General features: G+C 39.7%; 1 protein-coding gene across 15 annotated transcripts in view; it reads left to right on the top strand.

Annotated features, from left to right (window-relative positions):
- The window catches only part of LRRTM4 (leucine rich repeat transmembrane neuronal 4), a 419,106-nt gene that overhangs the window by 294,952 nt on the left and 101,711 nt on the right, over positions 1-22,443 (top strand). The window lies entirely within an intron of this gene.

The raw sequence follows: 22,443 nt of genomic DNA, 5'->3' as shown, positions 1-22,443 counted from the left end.
AGAGAAGAGCTGCCTAGATACAGCATATATTTTCAGTGTTGCTTTCTTTATTAACAGTCTTTGAAGTAAAGATACTGATTCTGATCAAGACAGCAGAACATCTTTTTAAGAGGACTTTGCATGCTATAGGAAAAATATTTTTAGCTTTTAAGGAAATCAGTGTTTTCTCAGTGTGTGCACATGGCATGCACCGGGAAAGGAGGACAGGAAGCCTTGTTCCATTGAAAGCAATCTTTTTGATTAGGATCCATATTACAACCCAAGGTTCTGTTTGGATATTATTTGTAGAGAATGCAGGGTTTTTTGGCTGTGTGGGGACAGGCAGGCCCATTCTGAACATTTTATGTATTTGTGTACATCTGTATAAGAATCACGTGTGTCCAGGTCATACAAATTTTCCTTGAAATTCAGTTTCAAAGCATCTACCACCACCAGTTGTGTTGCAAAGAGAAGATACTCTGAGAGTTGCTGAATAAAGCTGTTAAAATAATTGCTAGCAGCAGTCCTTGCCATATAACAGAGAGATCCTTAGTGACGTACCCCTGAATTTCATCAGTCCTATCATAATTGAGTCTTCTTAAAATTGAAACCTGTATTCTAAGTTTGGAGTAGCTAAGCTAAATTTGGAATTATTTATTAAAATGCACAAAGGACTCTCGTGTCATTAGTGATAGGACCAGAGGGAATGGCTTCAAGCTACGACAGGGGAGATTCAGGCTGGACATTAGGAAGTATTACTTTTCAGAAAGGGTGGTCAGGCACTGGAATGGATGCCCAGGGAGGTGGTGGAATCACCGAGCCTGGGGGTGTTCAAGGAAAGGCTGGATGTTGTGTTGAGGGACATGGTTTAGTGGGAGCTATTGGTGATAGGTGAACGGTTGGACTGGATGATCTTGAAGGTCTTTTCCAACCTTGGTGATTCTATGATTCTATGATTCTATGATTCTATGAAAGCACAATATGTTGTTGAGATGCTTGATGCTGTGCACTTAATTATTGCATTTTGGGGCCAGAAGGGACCTTTGGAACATCCAGTCCAGTTTTCTGAATATGCAGGCGGCCAATTTCATCTGGGGACACTGAAACCTATAACTTACGTTCGAATAATGCCTGCTGCCCAGGCAGTCATTCCGTCTTGATTTGAACACTTCAGAAGACAGAGATGCTTCCATTTCCCTTGACAGTTTGTTCCGGTGGTTACCCACCTTCACTGTATAAATAACTGAATAAATCCTCACTTCTATTTTGTATGAGTCTGGCATTTCATGTCCAGCTACTGTTTCTTTTGATATCTTCCTACATGAGCTTTTATAAATCTCTTTGGTACTTCCTATTTGCTTTTTCAAAAGGTATGTATACATGATAAGCTGGTGGCTCTTCCTTTTTAATGGGATAAATAGATTGAGGTCTTAAGGTCTTTTGCTGAAGGCCATTTGAGCAAGCCTACCAATCATTTTTGCCTTTCTTGCTGTACTTTTCCAATTTTTCACAATCCTCTGAAAATTATAGTACCAAGCTGGACATCATTGCCATATAATTCCAGGTTCATTATATGCATTTCCTACATATTCTAGGAGCCTACCAATCCCAGATGTGTTTGCCAAGCTTTCAAGAATAGGGTAGAAAGCAATAAATAAGGGAAAGGATGTACATCTTCATGCATTGTTGAGGAATCTGCTCTCCAGGCAGTGAGGGCTGAGTTAAAGCAGCTGTTTAATTGGCTGGAACATGTGAGCCATGTTGTGAAGGAGATGCTGCTGGAGATGTGGGTATGTGCTCCTTGGTGCTTTTCCAAGAGAAGGGAAGTTCAACATGTATATTTCAGATACACATCTGTATTTCAGGTATGCCTTGTAGAAATCTATCATAGAATCATTAAGGCTGGAAAAGATGTCTAAGATCATATAGTGCAACTGTCCACCTACTACCAGTATTGCCAGCTAACTGTGTCCCCGTGCACTGCTTCTGCTCATCCCATTTCCACATCCTCTCTCCTTTAAGCTGCCATGTAAGTCACCAAGGAAATTGCTTAATACTAAGCCTTCTTGTCTATTGCTTTGATTGGTGTTTGCAAAGGAAGTTCCCTCTGCAGGACCCTTCAAGTTCTTAGGGATCTGTACTGTGTAGCTAATTTGTCTCTAACGAGAGTTCTGCTTTTCAGTTTAGAGAGGACCCTGAATGAGCCCAAAGAACTGGGTGTTTTCAGCAGTAAGTCAAGAAAAACACTGGTTTAAATAAGCTCCCAAAATCCAAGAACGTTTATTTTTGTGGGAGGATGAGTCAATACAGTCATCTGATGCGTAGTAACATTAAGAAGACATAAGGCAAAAAAAAAAAAAGGAGGGGGTAGGGAGGGTAGGCCGAATGTCTGAATAGATAGTGGCCTTTCTGCTTGAGTGATAACGATTTTAAACTATCCCTGCCCCACGTGGCTTGAATTTAATCTCAGCAGCAGCCAGCAAAAGGACTGTTTTCTAAAGAGGCAAAACAATGTTAATTCCGAACTCCAGCAGTTTTATGTCAGTACCGCAAGAGTTCGGATCTGGTTTCTGATCCAGACCTTTCCCAAGAGGACCTGACAAAAGCTCTTAACCTTCTCCTTCATTTCCTCTTTTCCCTTCCCTACTCTGTGGTGAAGCTCAGTCCTGCAAATGAAGCTTTGAGCAGGACAAGAGGTGATGCCCTTAAGTCGTACCAGGGGAGGTTCAGGTTGAATATTCAGAACAGTTTCTTCTCCAGAAGAGTGGTGGACACTGGCACAGGCTACCTGGGAAGGTGGTGGAGTCACCATCCTTGGAGGTATTCAAGAACCATGGAGGTGTGGCAATAAGGGACATGGTCAATGGGCATGGTGGGGTTGGGCTGTTGACTTTTTCCAACCGTAATGATTCTGTGATTTCTTTATAGACTTAATTTCTTTGGACTGGAGAGTGACACATTGTGGTAAGAGTAATAGTCATTGAGTAAGTTCCTTGCACAGACAGTCCCTAAAGGATTGTATGCTGAAGTATCTTCTTGAACGAGGGAGACAGGTCAAGCACTTGCTGTAAACTGGCACCTTTTTCATTCCTTGTATTCATGCTACAAGGAGCATTTCGCACTGCAAAAAGCTGTATTGTAACAGCAAAATACTGAGGATCCTTTTAAGATTCAGAAAGTTTATGTGTCTATGTTGTCTTTACTAAAAAGGTTTTGTTTTTACCTTTGATTGCTCTAATCTACAGGTATTCATCTAGAGGGCTGAGGTGAGAGAAAAGGGAGAGAAATCTGACAAAGTAAATCTCAGTGAAATGAAGGTTGGATGGTTGCTAGACATGGCAGAGGTGATTCACTCCTACTAGGGACAGACATCAGAGAAGATGACAAAGGCCCTAATGAGTATGCTGGGATGTCAGAGTATAACATCAGTTTCTCAGTGCTCCATATTTGCCAACCTTCTCTATTAGCTATTGACAGTTAAGCAAAGGACTTGCTCTTGGCTGGTCCCTGGTGACTTCTCTTTTCATTTCATCATGGAAATGATGAAATCTAGGACATGCTGTAACATTCTTGTATGTTCCTGAATTTTTATTTTTATGAGTTGAGAGCCTTTTAAAACATAATGTCCCTATGGCAATAAGAATGTCATTTTTGTCGAGTGCTTGGCAAGAAACCATAGATCAAAAATTTCACAGGTGATCTCTGAGTCTTGGAATCTGTTTCATGGCTCAGACTGCTTTTGTCCTGACATCCTAGAGGAATGAACGCTCGGTGGTGCTAAGAATGAGCTGGCATTTTGGGTGCTTTGCCTTTAATATACAGAATTAGCACAAAACTTGGACACCCCAGAATTTCAGAGAAGCAATAACTTTGCAGCGGGCTTCAATAATTACTCTAATTTGGTTGAACTAATATGAAGTCCTGCCTGAAATTTCAAAAGCAGATGTCTAGGAGATAAGCATCTCCTCATTTTGATCCACTTCCGACTCTGAAGGCTATGTGGCTAGGAAAAGAAACCTAAGGAATAACACTTCACATAACACATCACTCTGTTTATGAAGACTGAGAATCTAAGGAATATATAAGGAGGTTTATGGGAGAGAATTTACAGACTATACTTTGAGAGTAACAAATTCAGCTGCAAAACAAAATAAAGAGTAAGGGGGAGGGGGTGGAAGTGCTACAAAGCAAGCTGCTTTGTGCTTTCAGAGGCAAGAAAGAGTCGTCTTGCTCAAGAGCTTAGGCTAAAAAGAGCTTGATCAAAGTCAATGCACAATTATAATGTTGGAACAAATGATGATAAAATACTGGATCTTGAATTTGATCCAAGGGAAGACAGAGGGACCTAATGTTTTCCATAATTGATTTCAAGGCTCAGATGGGGAATACTGTGTATTATGGAAACATCAATTGTTCCATTTTCTTAATAATTTAGACTAGCTGTTTCTTTGATAATGATGTTCTCGGCAGCTGTGAAAATAACATTCTGGGTAAACACAGGGTAAAGGCGAATATAAGTACTTGACATCAGAAGCAGTTAAGAAAGGTTGCACTTTTTGTGGCAGTGTTAGGAGTAAATAAAGGAAAATACAAGCATTTGGAGTCCGTTATTTAGTAATTTGTATGCGGACGGTTTCTCAATTACTTTATGACTGCCTGGGACTGCAGGAGCCACACTTAGGGATTTCATGTTCAAACTGGATACTGGCAGCAATGCATAACCTTTTCTGATAGATCTCAAGGTATTTTACAAAGGAGACCAATATTGTTATACTCATTTTACAAAGCAGGAAATTGAGATACAAAGGCGTGTATTGATTTGTTCACTAGAAACTCATGGACAAAGGTAGACAAAGAATTCATGGCTGTGGTGTCACTGTTGCATTTAAAACCAACTCATATATGTTTATTATTGTGGTTTAACCCCTGCAAGTGGCTGAGCACCACACAGTCATTCTCTCACTCTCCTGCTTCCCAATAGGATGGGGGGAGAGAGCAGTGGGAAAAAAAAAAAAAAAGTAAAATTAGTGGGTTGAGATAAAACTATTAAGTTGGAGAAAAGGAGAATTGTTTATGACTATATATAGAAATGTATATAATGAGTGATGCACAAGGAATGGCTCACTGTCTCCCAACTGATGCTCAGCTAGGCCCAAGCAGTGGAATAGAGCCACGTGAACTCCCACTCCCTTCAAAACTCCTTCTGCATGATGTCATGTGGTATGGAATATCCCTTTGGCCAGTTTCAATCAACTGTTCTAATTCTGTTCCCTCCTAGATCCTTGGGCCCTTTGCTGCAAATGGCCTTGGCTCTGTACAACACTGCTTAGCAGCAGTTATAAATAGCAGTGTGTTATCAACATTGTTTTTTTTTTGCTAGAACCAACATATAGCATCACACCGGACATTCTGAAGAAAATAATTCCATCACAATTAAAATCCAGACATTTATTCAAAAAGACTCTGCCCTTTCTTCATGGTTGCCTTACACTCATCTGCTGTTATATGCAGCATTGAGAGCAAGGCCTTCTGCTCAGTCAGAATGGGGAAAGTCCTCTTCAAACCCTGAAATTTCTGACGTATGTGCTATTATCTTCAGTCCATGTAGCCACATCTTGTTGCCTTACAGAGCTGAGAGGTACTTCTGCAGCATTCCAAAGGTGAAACTGTGCCTCAGAGAGATGTACCTGCAGTGCTTTTATGTTGAGAACAGATGGCCAAACAGCCAAGAAAAAGGGTTATCTGGCTTGAGCCGTGTATTGCCTCTCACCATTGAATGTCACTCTGTCAGTAAGATAAATAATACTAATGATGTGTTGGAGTTTTGCCTTATTTTGTATCTTCAAGGTAGCACATGGATGACTGTCTTTTCTCTATAAAGTGGTAACTTCATATTACAGCATCCTAAGCATTTTTAAGCAGGCGATACCAAGGACGCTGCTAATTGAAATAGTGCCAGAAGTTGAACATTTCAAATACTTAGCCATAAGGATATACATACCTCAGAGTCATATTTAACAAAGGCTTAAGGCCCAGATCTTTACACCCATGTTGCTGTAATTCAGAAACTGCTGCTCCCATGTGCCAAAGGTATCCCACAATCTAACCAATGTAATAACAATACACCTGTAATCTGTATGGCCAGGGGTGAAATCACAGATTTTTATAAAAGTTCAGAAGTGGAAGTTTGAGGTGTTTATTTATATATATATATTTAATTAAAATGAAAGAAAATAGCTCAGAAGAAGAAAAAAAAAACAAAACTCAATTTTTACTAGATAACATTGCAGAATATGAAGCCTGTCTATATTGAAAAAATAGACACCTATCTAATTGCCCCAGATTTTCCAATAAATTATTTCAGAAGTTAAGAAAAAAACCCTTTGTATAGCATACCATGCCACCCAGCTCAATATTGGGTTGCTTGTTGCCATAGCTGCAGCTCAGGAAAATGCATTTTTCTCAAAGATTTATAAACAGAGATTGCAATGTTTTAGCTCTGTGTAGCAACACACAATATCCAGTGTCCCCAAGTTGCATATAAATTCCAACACTGGGGAGTCATTCAGATCACATTTGAGCTTCGGTACGTGTAGCACAAGAATAGAATCTCACTGGTTGTCCATGAATGTGTCTCAGGCTGTCCACTCCAAAGATACATTTCACCAAGGTGGGTTCTAGGAACAGTTTAATCCCTAGGGTTTCCAATGATTGAACTGTTTGGCCAGGTTGTAGACATGTACACTAATGGACAGACTGTGGGAAGAAGTTAGCGACTTCTGTCTGGGTTGCAGTATCCAGAAAGTGCTGTTGTATTATCTTCCTTCTAATGGAAGGAAGCCAGAGGAATACTGTTTAATTTGTAGATAATGGGCATTCTATATCTCTTGAAAATCTTTCTAAAGTTCTTTGTTCTGTGGTTTTCTCAGAAACAAGAAAGGAGCTCAGTAAATGCGCAAAGAAGTTGGGAGCGCACTGTTCTTACTTTGGCAAATGCAGATTTCCTTTTTATTCTCATTTTTATTGTATTCATATATATATATATTATTATATTCATTTTTAATAATTTTAGTCCTTTCCACACGAAGTTCTCTTAGAGAGATGTTTCATTTGAAAAAGAAAATCAGTGAGGTCAGCTTACAGTTCTTGTCTTGTCTTATGAGTCCCAAACGACAGGAGTAATGCAGAGATTTTGGAGCATGAAGGACAAACAAGAGACACTGAACAGTAGGAACCATTCTTTTCTGTAATGTACATCAGACCCCACTGAGGTGTCTAAAGTGTTTTCTCCATTTTATTCCCCCTCTTTAAAAAAGTTAACGAAGCATAAGGAAAAGCCCTACAATTAGATATTCCACATCAAGATGATGGTTTGGAGGTGTAGTCTGCCCGTGCGTTGTTGGAATCATTTATATTCTGCAGTTTCATAGAGTGTTGTTTCTAAACAACGCCTTCTGTATGGTCAGGGTGGATTTATTAACTGGCTGTGCATTTAGACCTTGTATGTATCTTGTTAACAGCAGTTTGATTTATGTAGGCTTCGACTCAGTACATTTTCAGCATTGCCTTTTGCTTTATATCTGGGAAAGCTCAGGGGGAAAAGAAAAAAAAAAAACAAAGCAAAAGGGAGTGCATCTTTTCCCAGGAGCCGAGGAGTTTTCATTTAACTCTTTGCTGGGTGATGATTTTACCTGTTCAGAATTAGTTTCTGTTTATAATAAATATCTCATTGGACTGCATAGGAGAAATAGTTCTTTCTGGCATTAAGCTCCAGGAGTCTGCGGGGAATAAAAGTAATCTTAATCAAGCACACATAACAAATTAAGAACTGGTATTAGCGAGTGTAACTATTAATGTATTTATGGCAGCAATTATTTAAATTTTGATGTGACTCTGATGTTAGAAGCCACCATCACTTCTTTCCTATAAAGAAACAAAGCTTTCAGGAGAGCAGTGAAAGTATGTTTAACCTGTTGATGACCAAAATCATGATGTAATTGTTAACTAATTATCATGCCTTCAGGAGAGTTCATCTGCTTTTAAGCAGATGTCATGGAAATTAGATTTACAAAAGATGAAAATAGTAAAGCAACCAGGTGCTGAACAGACCAATACTGGTAATGCAAACCTAGTTTCCTTAGACCAGTTTTCATCGAGGCAGCACTTGTTTGCTTGACCAGTTTTATACCAGTGAAGTTGCGTTGGAGCCCCAGCTCCTTCCAGCTGTCCACTTCTTACATGGCTGCCTTGGATGTCCTTGACATCATGAGATTTATACTGCCATTACCTGTCACCCCTGAATTTCCCCTGATGATATCACAGAATGGGAAATTTTCTTTCCTATGTAAACATGAAATATTGCAGGATTTAAATAATAGACCGTTTCAGGAAGGGAGGACAGTGTGACAGATGTCCATGTGAGGCTGTTGGGCAGCTATTACTTTTGTCTGGAGAGTGATTTTTTCTTGAGCCATTTCCTCAGAGTTCAATAACTATTTTCTGAAAGCACATTTGAACAAAATAATACTGTGCCTTTCAGTGCATTAATGTAATGCCAGGCCTTGTCATCTCTACTCCTTTGCCTGTAAAGTGAAAGCTGTTTGTGTTATCTGCTGGATAATATATAATGGCTACAGAGATGAAGGGCAGAACAGCAATATTTAACATAAACTTTAGCGTCTGAATGTTAACTACAAAGCTGCATTAAGCAGGAATTACACAGAAAGGAGCTCCTTGCTTTAGTTTATCATATTTTCAAGAATGAATGGTTGCTGATTAATAAGCTTACTCGTATTGTTCTTTTGGTCTTTTGTATGTCAGGGAGAAGCCAGAGAGCGGTTCTACTCTCAGGAAATGCCTGAAATAACCTCCACGGTAGCTTTCTGCTTCAAGGGCTGCTTAGGGGTTGCTCTAAATTTGTCTGCCTGTCCCCTGAAGACAAACTAGCACCTCCAGATATACATAGAGCACAGCATGTGCTGGCTGCCTACCATCTCACCCACAGAATATATTTTCCTTCCCTGCAGCACGATTCTCTGCTCTGCTTTATTTCAGAAGGAGCGAAGCATGGCCTGGTTCGTAGCAGTAGCACATTGTCTGCTCTTCCAAGTCAGCATAGACAAGGTCACTCAACACCAGAGAACCAAGGCCCAGCAAGTGTGAATCTTACATATGCTTCTCATGATGCCATTTTCACTGTCGATCTGCAAGCACAGTCTATGTCTGTATTTACCATTGTAGTATCAGCAACTGAGTGGAAGAAACAAAATAAGATGACTAATTAGGAATAGTTTTGCATCTATCTGGGGGCACAAGCAATAATGCACATACTACTTCTTTCTACTGATGAATTAAGATTACTTTAGGTGAGTGCAAAATACACGCATTTACTCAGTATCTTTGGAATCTTGCAGACACAAAAGTAGCATTGGTAAATCAACCAAAACTGAACCGTTGTGTTCTAATAGCCAACACAACAGCAACGTTATTATATTAAAAATATATATATAATAAATTTAAAAATGAAAATAATAAATAAAATTTAAAAATAAACATAAAAATTATATGTAAATTATACATCGTAACAAAGTTACTAACAATCATGAAAAGACTTTTGTATTGGATCCTGTAAGCATAATGTTACGTGGTGCTCAGGGACATGGTTAGTGGGCATGGTGGGGATGGATTGATGGTTGGACAAGATGATCTTAGTGGTCTTTTCCAACCTTAATGATTCTATGTTTCCATGTTCTTGTAGAAGTTTTTCTGCTCTTTTGTAGCAAAGAAGTTTTTCCAAAGATTGCTTTATAGCAGGGATTAAAGGTCCATGATACAGGAAACCTAACAGACGTATTGTTAAGATTTTTCTTAAGGAATAATTTCTATCTCCTATTTCTGCATAGTCAGACTTGACTAACAACATTTCTTAAGTTCTCTGAAAAACTCATCCAGAAGAATATTTTATATAGTGATCTGTATATTCCAGGGCTTATTTATAAGAGAGGATGGCTGAAAATGCATGCAGTCCACTCTCCCTTCATGCACATGTGCACATACATCAATTCCTCATGTAAATCACTAAGCTTCACTTTGAATTGGAAGATGTGGATTTAATTTATAGTGCAAGTCCTGACACATCTCTTTTTTCCTCACTGTATCTGTACGTATATGTATCCTATATTTTACTAATTATTTTCTTACACGTGGAATGAATTCCATCTCCACAACTTCCCGTGGTAGCTGTTATTTTATCTTTCATCTTTAGCTCCCTGAGTTTAGTGGGACACCCACAATTCCTCCCCATTCCCTGCCTTTTCTGTGTTAAGCTGCTAAAAGGTTCCACATTGGCTTGTCTGAAATTAATGTTCCCCTGAAAACAAATTGTCCTGTTCTCAGGTTGAGATGGAGCTTTAGCATAATCCAGGAGCAGATGTCATATCTGAGCAATTTTTGGTGTTGCTGGATTAATGGAGGAAAGAGGATCTCAGAACGGAGAGAGGGAAAGCCGTGTGTTGCCATGAGGACGAGTAGGATGTGTTCAAGATACATACTGGGAAAATGCTTGATTGCTCAGAGGTGAGCTCATGGAGGCCACCCTTGTTGGAGCAGTGGGAGATGACAGAAGATGATCACAGGCAGCAGCTGTTCCAGTCCCAGACTGGGAGATCCCTTTCCTTTCTGGGAGCAGTGGTCTTTGGGTGGAAGGTGTTCCTTATGACAGAGATGGTTTTTCAGCAGCTCATTGCCTTTGCTTTTGTTGCATGCTCCCTATTAAGATTAGTAGTAGTTCAAAGGGTGTTTGTAGCTATATCTGAGATGGTTTAAATCAAAATATCAAACTAATGATACGCCAAAGAACAGTTACATGAAGTAATGTGTTTTATATAATGTGGATAATACCTTTCCTGTCAAAACCTATTGACATACCTTAATTTTGACTTATTATCATCATGCTGAAACTCCTGATTAACTTCTTAAATTCCAGGTTTTGAACCTCCTTGAAAACAATCTGTAAGTTAGAACAAGTTGCTCAGCACCAGGCTGGAAGCTCTGAGTTTCATAGCATCATAGGGATGGAAGAGACCTACAAGATCATCCAGTTCCAACCCCCCTTGTGTGCATCACAGTGGTGGTATTGGTGAAAAGACACAGTGATGGCTATGTGTTTGATTAAACTGTTGGGAAAAAAGCAAAATGAATCATAGTCAGTACTACCTTTTGTTTCTGCTTGTATTACCAAGCAGCTTGCAGACAGATTGCAATTTCCAGGCAAACAGGCATTGCCCAAAGCTGTTCGCCATCTCAATTTGTTAAATAATTCTTAGACTTGGCTTTTTTCTTCTTTTTTTTTTGGAAGTATTCAAAGTCAGAGCCACACTGGTGAGAAGTAGAGCCCATGTAGTGTTGATATTGGCAAGTGCTGTGGTGAAGGATGATTTTGGAATTAAGTTATGATAGCTAAGAAGTGTGACTACAACATTCTTTGCCTCTGAATAGCTCCCTTAAAAACCTCAATACAATTTTTAACCAATTGTTTTGAAGCTTTTATTTTAACTTGTTGCCCAGTTTAATTTTCCCCGTTAACCAGGCACAGGGAGTGCTTTGGAAGTCAATTGAGACCCATCTGCTAGGACTTGCTATAGGTAAGGATATATGGACATACTATTTAACAGCATTTTAAAAATTGGTCTCCTTTCAAAATTTCTTTTCTTCTGCCTATTCTGTTAACTTTCAGAAAGGTGCCTATGGGTGCTACACAATTTGTGTTGTAGTACTGCAAGGGTTCCTATGTAGCAAGTGTCTGATGTGGGGCTGGGTTTTGACAGCATAAAAATAACAGCTGTGGTTCAGAAAGGCACGTTGCTGCAAGAAGACAGTGTTTGCTTACCGTGTTCTTACACTGCTTGATGGCGTGTAGTTCTTCTAGCAGAGACAGGATATTGACTGAATTGGCTTTTGGCTTGATTCAGTACGTCTCTTCCCATCCTTGTTCTGTTCCTCAGGCAGGAAATTTTTGTTCTTTCTGTATAGCAAAGCAGGGTGAAGAGCTGCCTTTATGGCTCCACTTTCCTTTCCATGCAGAGCTTCACTAAGAAGGGAGATGGTTTGCGTTTGAGGATTGCTTTTGTGCTGGAGATTTGAGGAAAACTAAGAACTAATGCTGCTTAATAAACTGTATTTTAATATTTTCTCATCTAGATGAAATGAGCACTGTGGGTATGTTCGAAAGATGTTCAGCATATAGCAGTGGCAATGCAAACTTGCATGAGATTAAAACAGAGTTTCCAGTTTCTTTAAGAAAATAAGCATGCTGTTGCTCATAAGGTTTTGTATCTAACATATGAAGTAGAATAAAATAGTCAGGAGTTCAGAAGATATGCTTCCAGAAGAGCCTGGACACATTCACTAATGATGATCAAATGGTTCTCTCTGACAAAGATTTCCATTTAAATGGCCCTGTATGTTACTGTTCTGCATTCTCTCTTTTTTTTTTTTTTCTTCTTCTGTAAGAAAAGTACCAAATTTTGTCCATCAGCAGTGCCCAAACAAATCCATTAGGCACCACATTACCCTCATTGATACATGTGCAAAACAAGAAGATCCTAAGCTGGTATGGCAGTGGGCAACGGTACAGACTTGTAGGGAAGAGAAGACTATGTAAGGCACTTGGCAACATCTGGTAGAACATAATTGCACTGACAAGAACTAGACAATTATGACTAATGAAGCTCTCCTAAAATCCTGTTTTCTGAGGGGCTGTGCAAACTAATAACTGCAAAATGTGAAGTCCTGAAGGGCAATGGTGCTGGCTCGTCACTCCTAGACTGCTTTTACCAGACGTGGCTTGATAGTTTAACAAAATGTGCCATAATCTGCAGTAAAAACTGGAAGTGTGACTTCTGCTTATTCGGGGCCAAATTGCCTGCTATGTATGCTACAAAGCTCTATTAATTTCCAGAGGATTGAATGGGATATAAACACAGGAAGCCCGTGGTTCTCAGTCTGTAGCATACTAAATTTTAAGCATAGCTGAAATCTGGAATGAAGGTCACTGACATTGCAGGCTTTCAGTAGGAGTAAATGTGTGTGCCAAAGTCTGGGGCATAAGGCATTTATTTTAAATTCTGGAACATAACATTAGCAATCACATAAATAATTCAACTGTTGTGATGTCTAGAACTAAGTTTAATGTTTGAAACTACTGCTCAGCCCTGGGACCGAGTACATCTTTAACATGTAGGTTGTAACTCTTCCATGGTCCTGTAGAACTTACCTGAAATTGGAGACCTGCATGTTTAGACACATGTTGCATAGGCAGTACTTGATCCCAAAACATCTGAAAGATGAACACATCAATCACATGGGCATTCTCCCCAACTCATACTTTGCTACTGCTGCTCAGCTGGGGGTGCTGGGGGTCTGGTGGCTGAAGGAGATGGGAATATTGATTGTTGAGTACACAGGAATGGGGCTGTATTAAGCAAAGCAGTGTGGTACGATGGCTTACACCATACTGTGTTATAGTGTAACCCTAGTTATGCTATAACATAGCTATAGAGTAGCTGTGTGTTGCAGTGCATATCAACGAAAGGGTAGATGTGGCATTGAATAACATGGTTCAGTGGGCATGTGGTGGTGATGGGCTGATGGTTGGACTTGGTGATCTTAGTGGTCCTTTCCAACCTGAATGAGTCTATGACTCTATGATCATACAGGAGTTACCTGCCTGGATCATATCTATCTATTAAAATAGGTGATTCTGCATATGGGAGGGCTTATTCTCCATTACCTATGCCTCTGAGCTGAGAGAGAGAAAAAACAAAACAACTTTTCTGCTTAGAACCTGTTTTTCAAATAAACATCATAGTCCCAACATTCTATAAAAGCAATTCAGATTCATATGAAAGAGTTCAATGAACAGCATTTTGAATGGGATCCATTATGGGCTTTTTAATTAAATGAATATGGTCATTTCATAAAGGCAGTTCTCATTAGTGTAGCAATATTGAGATGACCACTTCCTTCTAATTGTGTTGTGTTTTTGTATAAGAGGCTCTGGTTTAGGTTTGATTTGAGTAGATTTATATGTGATTGTGCTTTGACACCTAGTGCACACATAAAAAGTAAAATAACATTGCTTTTCAAATGAAACTGTTAAATATTCAGTAAAACAAATGACAGTTGTTTACTGTAGCTTGTCTTGGTTGGTATATGTACACATTGCAGTATGCATCCATTGCAATCTGTAGCACTCCAGCTATTAAAAATTCCTCTGCCCAACAGAGTGAATTTTATTAAATTGCATTGAGTTCCCAGTGTAAAGGAGATGAGACACAACTTCTGCTGCATGTGTGAAAGGCTGTTAATTTCCAGGAAAATATGGAGAAAGTGTATTTCTCTCAGCTTCCCCCACCACACACACATTTCTATGTATAATGCAAAATAGTTCTATCTTTTCGTTTACTATTTTAAAGAATTATAATTCCCTCTTCAGAAGATTAATTTGAATTTCCCTCTTTTTCACTGTTCTTCTGATGTATTTTTTTTCTGTACTTAAGGAAAAGGATTTATCAAAGAGAAACACTGACCCTTCTTGGATCAAAGCCTGTGACACTGTATAGAAGTTTCATAATAGAGAGGTTAAACTGTTGGATATGGGGAAGGCGATGAGGAGCTCTGCATTCAGCATCCCAAAGTAAAGCACAATCCTGAGTTTCATCCTGCAGCAGCTGTTCTGGTGCAATTGCTACACAAACCCATATGAACACAGAACCATCAGCAACTTTGGGGCTGTGTGGGACATTCCCTCACATGCTGCATAGGGTCACTGCAACTCCCCACTAAGGAATTTTGCTCAGACTTACTAGCCAGTTGTCCAAATCACATGGGATTGCAAAACAGGAGAGAAATGGTAACAGAGCTTCACTGCAGATGCCTAAACTTGGGACAATGTTTTGGGAGCTCACAAGCCAACTAGAAAGAGGTTGTACATTTCTCCTTTCCAATGGGATTGCTTGTAACGCTCTTGTCTACGCATTGAGTTGGGCATTTCAAACAGGGGGAGAGAGCAAGAGTTGATTGCAGGCCCTGCAAGGAAAAGGAAGCATTTACATCCCATTCCTGCACTTTACTTGGTAATTCTGATTTAACCTCTGAAACATAGTGGGAGAGCACAGAAAAATTCCATGGACAAGCCTGAATTCCCAGTTCTTTTCTGCCCAAAGGTGTATGTTTTCAGTTCACATAGACCAGACTTACAGCACTATACCATTGAAAGATACTACTTGAACAAAACTCTTCTGCTGCTGTTCTGTGTATGATCAGAGTCCTCATTGAGAAGGAGGGGCCTGATCCGGTTTCTGAATTAGCTTGGTAGTTCGTGTGAGTTCTCTGAAAGCTGGTGATCATTGCTAATGTTTCTCATCTGAAATTCGGGACGAAAACTCTCTAACTGCAATGTGGAGTTCCTTTATTCCTCATGATATATATTGGGTGGCTTGACAAACAATTGCACTCTCTCAGAGTTCAAGTTCTACACTGAAACAGTTAAGACATACATATGCAGTACATTTGCATACATATTCATTCTTTTCCAAGAACTCATTAATATATGCTAATGTCCCTCTGGGCATGCACAGTTGTGTTTAGGGTGGGCCCGGGCCCACTTACTTTATCCCCATTTTTCACCCATCAGCTTCATCACTGAGACTTTTGGCTGACCCTGAACAGTTTTCCCCCACTTTGGCAAACGTCTATTGCTTGTTAGGCCATAATGAGCAACTTCCAGAACAATATATGTGAAAATCTGAGGGAAATGTCCTTACACCTGGTGAAATGCAAAGGTAAGTCATCTATTATGACTCCAGATCTTCTTGTGAAGTAGAATCGTTGAGGCAAACAAGGCCGCTCACACACTAAGCAAAAGCAAAGTTGACATGAAAAGTTTTAGAACTAGGTCTCATTGATTCCTTTTGCTGAACTAAAATGTTGGTCCTTAAACTAATATACTGATCCCTATTGCTAAACAAACCAGCCTGTATCATGTTCAGGGTGTCGTGACTGGACTCAAAGTGTTTTCCTGTTTTCAGAAGCCTAGAAACAATCCGCCTCTGGTGGGTGAATAGTTTGAACAGTTAAAGCTGTGGAGCTTCCCTATTTTAATGACACAGCTGCACAAGTGCTTTTATAGGAAGAGCTAAAAATGTCAAAGCACAATTTAAAAATGTTAATTAAGCTTCAGTCTTTGTGGACAACATTGTTAATCACAGTAACTGAGTAAAACAGCAACCCTCGGTGTTCTCTGTGTCACATCTTATTGAACAACAACTCATTCCTGCTTCCAGGTGTCACTCCAGTGCATTCTATTCAACCTTCCTGTGGAAAAGAAAAAAAAAAGGTCACTTGATATCAGTTCTTTGGTCAGAAATTTTGGTGAAACACGTCCAACACTAGTTGGTCAATTGAAACTTCTTCCTTTTGGCCAGTGCAGACTGAGCCTATCACTCCACTGTCACTCTCTGTAACGTCACAGCTGGGCCTGTCCTTACGGATTTGCTTTCATCATTACTCATGAATTGTGTGCATCTGTTTGTTTGTTTTTCTTTTTATAAGGTCACTGGCCTTGTTAATGATGCACTGTGTAGTGTAGACCCTTACAATGTGTAAAAAAGTTCTTAAATTACTTTGAATAAAGAATCATAGAATTGCTTTGGTTGGAAGGGACCCCAAGGATCAAGTTCCAACCGCATTGCCACAGGCAGGGCTGCCAACCTCCAGATCTGCTACTAGACCAGGTTGCTCAGGTCTCTATCCAACCTGGCCCTGAACACCTCCAGTGATGGGGCATCTACAGCTTCTCTGGGCAGCCTGTTCCAGCACCTCTCCACTTTCTGTGAAGATCTTTGCCCTTATATCCAATCTAAACCTTTCTTTCTTGAGCTGAACACCATTCCCTCTTGTCCTATCACTATCTACTCTTGTAAAAAGTTGATACCCTGTTTATAATCCCATTTTAAATACTGGAAGTATATATATATTTCACTCTGCTCGTTTTATCACCCCTGTGATCTCTGAGCTGGCCCTGGCTATGAACTTTCTGACACACAGTTGCTTACATATTCACCTCGTTTTCCTTACAGTAGTGCTGCTTTCTAACCTTTCCTCCCTTTAATTTTAATTTCCATTACTTTGAGCCAATATGCATTATTTCTCACAGCTCTCAAGACTTTGCAGAGAGTTTCATCCCACCACTGTAATAACATCTCTTTTTTTCCCTTATTATCAAAGTTGCAGCTTAAATGAGACTTGGTTTGTTCTCACCAAGTAAAGGAGGATACTAAATGGGCTTCACATGTGTGCTCATGTATCCTAAATGCACTTTGCATGTATGCTTTTAATCTGTCTAAATGATAAGTGAATAATTTTGGGGAGCACTACACTATTTATTTAAAAAAAGAAAAAAAAAAAGAAAGAAAAAAAGAATACCTTGGATTGTTTTTCAGTACAAATAAGACTTCAATCCATTTGGGTTGAAAAAGTTAAATGTGCAATATGGCATTCAGACTCAGAATTTTCAACCTTCATCAGAGCAAGGGCTATCTTAGCACAAAACAGTCTACCTCTCCAAAGCACTATGAATTTCTTCTTGGAAGTATTTCAAGATCTGAAGCAGGGCTGTAAGAAAGAAGGGGTTGAGAGTCTTTAGCAGGATCTGCTCTGACAGAACAAGAAGAAAAGTAGAGTGGATGTAAGGAAGAAGTTTTTTTTATGCTAGGGTACTGAGGCACAGGAATGGGTTGCCTAGAAAGGCAGTGGATGCTCCATCCTTGGAGACACTCAAAGGCAGGCTGAATGGGGCTCTGAGCATCTGATGGAGCTGTAGGTGACCTGTTCATTTCCAGGAGTTGGACAAGATGGCTTTTAAGGGTTCCTTACAGTTTAAAAGATTCAGTGATTCTATGATCAGGGTGGGGGAGGTGATTGTCCCCCTCTGCTCTACCCTTGCGTGGCCCCAGCTGGAGTACTGCATCCTGATCTGGGGCTCCCCATACAGGAAAGATGTGGAGCTGCTGGAGAGGGTCCAGAGGAGGGTAAGGAGATGATCCAAAGGCTGGAGCACCTCTTTTATGAAGACAGGCTGAAGGAACTGGACTAGATCAGCCTGGAAAAGACAAAGCTGGGGGGAGACCTCATTGCAGCCTTCCAATATTTAAAGTGAGTTTAGGAAAGAAAAACAATTTCTGACATGGGTAGATAGTGATAAGATAAAGGGGAATGGTTTTAAACTAAAGGAAGGGAGATTTAGATTAGATGTCAGGGGAAAGTTTTGTACTGAGAGAGCAGTGAGATGCTGGAACAGGCTGCCCAGAGAGGCTGTGGATGCCTCAACACTGGAGGTATTTAGAGCCAGGTTGGATGGGGCTCCAGGCAATCTGATCTAGTACTTGATCTAGATCTGGCAACCCTTCCTGTGGCAGGGCGTTGGAATTTCATGATCCTTGTGGTCCCTTCCAACCCAAGTCATCCTATGTTTCTACAATTCTGTAATTCTACAAGGCAACACGACCACAGCTGCAGTACACAAGGCCCTACTGCTTCTGTGTGGCCCCAGGGCCACCAAAAAAATCGAGTGCATCAGCAGGAACAGAGATTGGAAGAAGCATGCACATGCCTATGGGTATACATGGAAATTAGTTATGCCCTTCATCCCATCCTTATTTAGGAGTGTCTACCACAGCAGCCATGGGCTTCCTGCAGCATCAGAAGTTGATCTCATGTCTGTCGGTCTTATCTTAGTGTCTTTATAAATATTTATTTACTTTCTATAGTACTTATCACTGTGACACTCGGACCATAAGAGTGCTTCAGCAGATAGTTTGCAAAACCTTGCGCACCTGCACAAATATATTCAGCGTTGCAAATCAACTGTTCTATAATAGCGTGACACAGAGTATCAACTGGGATTTTTTTTTTTCTTGCTGGTGAACTCCGCCAGATGAATCATTTCTATTCTGTTTCTGTATATGAAATACAAAAGGACAGGTATTTACCAAAAAATTCAAACAACTCCTTTGTAAAAGTCCTTGCAGTGCCCTAAAGCGGAAGGAATTCTGTTTCTAGTGTTAGTCATGATAATGTGTGTCATTATTTCAGAAATACTGAAGTGTTTAAAGTGTGATACCTCAAAAAAAAAACAACCACATTTGAAATCAGTAGATGGCTTTGAAGTTTTCCTTTTGGTGCCTGTGTACAGAGCCTTTTTTGGCATGCATGGAAGACTCCACATTTCTCAAGGGACACACAGATTTGACGCACTGCAGTGAATCTGACCACTGTCATCAAACTCAGATCATGCTAGCTGCTATTGAAAAAAAAATTGATTGAAAATTTATCTCTTCTTAAACCATTTCATACAAAGTTATTCCTTTCTTGTTGGTTCCTTTCTTTGACTGTTCATAGATCTTTTACAAAGTGTTTATCAGTATTAAAGTAAGAATTTGATAGTTGATTATATCTTAGAAAGACAACAAAAAGAAATGGAGAAAATGAGTACTACTAAAGAACTTTCTAGTAGTTAACAGATAAATTTTGATTCTAAAAGTGATTTTTTGCAACTTTTTGTTTGTTGTCCTCTAGTTTTTGAAAGCTATCTGAATAGAAGGCCTTTAATTAATAAATTTTTGCATCAGTCTGCTTTCACAACTGGGACCTCAGTGGTGTATCAGCTTTAATTAAATGTTCTCAGCACCTCCGTAAGATGGCAAGGCATGATTGTGAATATATTGAATGTGGGATTTCCAAAATCCCACTCTGTTGATCCAGTTCTTTGACTAGAGTCAGCAATTAGCATTCTCAGTGACTTGAATTAGAGCAGATGAAAGTCAAAACTAAATGTTTTTGCAAATCTGACTCTATCTGAAATAATCAGCACACATGATGGTCAGTAATTGAACCAAGGAATCCAAATCTCGTCCTTCTGTAATCTGTTTCATAGCATTTTTTAGTTTTACAGACTCTGAATTCTAAACTTAAATTGTATTTCTACAGCATATGCTTATTAGTGCTGCGGTTATTGCACTATACATAACCTGTGGCAACAATAGATTGAGAACAAAGAAAATTAAGAATTTTAATGGTTTATCAGTCTCACAGTCTATTTCAACTACTCCCAGGAGGAGATGTGCCCACGATGAGTTAGAGGCTGTCATTACAATGGGGTTTGGATTTATTCGTTAGCTGATTATAAGTCTACATGAATTTGTTCATAGTTTAGCAGTACAAGAAGCAAGAATGCTGAAATGATGTACCTGTAGCATTAGCTGTCATTTCATTGCCAGCTGAAAGTAAGCAGTCTTGTAAACACTCAGTGGTCAATGCTCAGTGCTCAGCGTCAATGATTTCCAGTTAAGTGCTGAAATTTAGGTGCTAATAAAATAAATTTGGACACTTAGGAAATGCAGGGGGAAAAAACACATAATTTGCCTAAGACTATTCTTGTAGTCTGTCAGATTTTAAGTGTGGTTCACTACGTTTTTGTCCTGTGATCCAACTGGTAGAGTTGGAAACTTCTTGGAAGGATCTGCCTATCCTTGCTTTGGAGCTTTTAATGTTTGATGTCTCTCTGTGTAACGTGCTGGGTGTCACATGAAAACAGGACTATTTATTTTATGCTTCCAATTGGATAGAAATGGGACTAAAATGGTGCTGAAGACACCTTCAAAGTTGCATTGAAATGAAATTATTTGCTGTGAAACACTGAAATGATGTATATAGCCAGATGGATACTGAACCAACAGATGTTATTGCAGTGTTTAAAAGCATTAAAGGAAACAATACCAAAAATAAAAAAGAGATAAAGCATCAGTTCCACGCTGGAGTAACTAATGTGCTGTAGCCCAGTTTGTAGAACTGCTCCAGGAGGCTATATCTAAAACCCGATGATCTCAGTGACCTCATTATTGAGATTATATTGCAAAAACGGAAAAAGCAGCACTGAGGGCAAGCTGATCATACGTAGATACACCCAGAGATAGAGTGGAGGAGCCAAATCTCTGCATGGGGGAAATTAAAAGAAGACCTTGTGATTGAAGAGATGTGATGCACATCGCCGGTCCTGCATGCCTACTGCAGCGTTTCTTCTCCATTTGCGGTGTGTGTCCTCATAATGGGTTTTTGTTTTCCTCTTAATGGAGCACCAGAAGGGAGATGGATGCTCTGTGAAAATAAGATTTACTCATGTTCAGAAAATAGCAGATTAGGAGCACTGGAGAAGGGCAGTGACTTCTTGAAATCTGCTGTAAAGTGCAGCTAGTGGTGTGTCTGGGACAAAGGGAATTGTTTTTGCAAAACTAGCACTTGTTTCCTTCTCATTTTCTCAGTAGGGAAGTTTTCATCTTCCATCAATTTTTCAATCATCTGAAGCAGCACCATGTGCATAGAGCACTTTTTTATGTGGTTTTCTCTGCTCAGAATTACTTGTTCTCATCTATAATGATACTGCAAAATGATTAGCAATAATAATGCTTTCTTGAAAGATCCTTTAACCTTTGCTTTGTTCAGAATGCATCCATCATGGATGATGTTGGCAGTCTCTAGCTGTCTCTAATACAGAAGACCGCCATTGGTGTCATGGTCCCTATGTAGCATTATCCATATGGATGAAATGCAAGCATCACCCTTTCTGTACTCTGTATAACACGGAGCTTCCTAAATTATGATTTGTAGGTGGCTTGTGGAGAGCTGTTCCTGTGAGATCAGCTCCTCCTCCTTATTCCCAGCAGCTAGACTGCATACATAGAACCCTACTCATTTTAAACACTTTCCTAGCGTTACTACACAAGCTGCTGCTGTAGTAGCACTGTCATCTGATCATCCATAAGGAGCGTCTGAAGGACTGTGAAAGAAGAAAGGGAACAGGATTGTTCCTAATGATACAACAGCGGGGTCCAGAAGGGGAAGCTTTCTACTAAAAATGTGCACTGTGCTGAGATAAAATACTAAAAGCCTTATTCTAATCCTAGCCAGAGATCAATCTCGTAAGCTGTTTAGAAACTGACTAATCATCTGAATAAAACTCACAGCCACTGAACTGCAAGAATAAGAAGCATCATCTGGTTCTTTTAGTTTGGTTTGGCTGTTTGTGATTGTCCCTTCCTCTCCCTGTTTTTTCTTCATTCGAGTCCTTTTCCTTCCTCCAGTCTCTGGGGTCTGGTTTAGGGCTTCAGATACATTGTTACATGGTTTTAGGGCACCATTGCTCAAGAGATACAAGTCTCAAAACTTACGCTACTATACTTGGCTGTGATTTGGCAGAAGCTTCTCCCATGTTAGGGGAAAGCATATTCCCTGTTTTTAATACATATTCCATTTTAATGCATTCCTTGGAAGATCAGGAATAGACAACTGAACAGCACTGAAGCCTAGTTGCATCTCTGGGGGGAATCTCTCCAATGTAGCTGACACAGC

This window comes from Lagopus leucura, unplaced genomic scaffold (assembly GCF_019238085.1).
Source record: "Lagopus leucura isolate 7727_CA_CO unplaced genomic scaffold, USGS_WTPT01 Super-Scaffold_100065, whole genome shotgun sequence".
Lineage (NCBI taxonomy): Eukaryota > Metazoa > Chordata > Aves > Galliformes > Phasianidae > Lagopus > Lagopus leucura.
The sequence above is the reverse complement of the archived record's forward strand: the minus strand, read 5'-3'. Positions and strand labels throughout refer to the sequence as shown.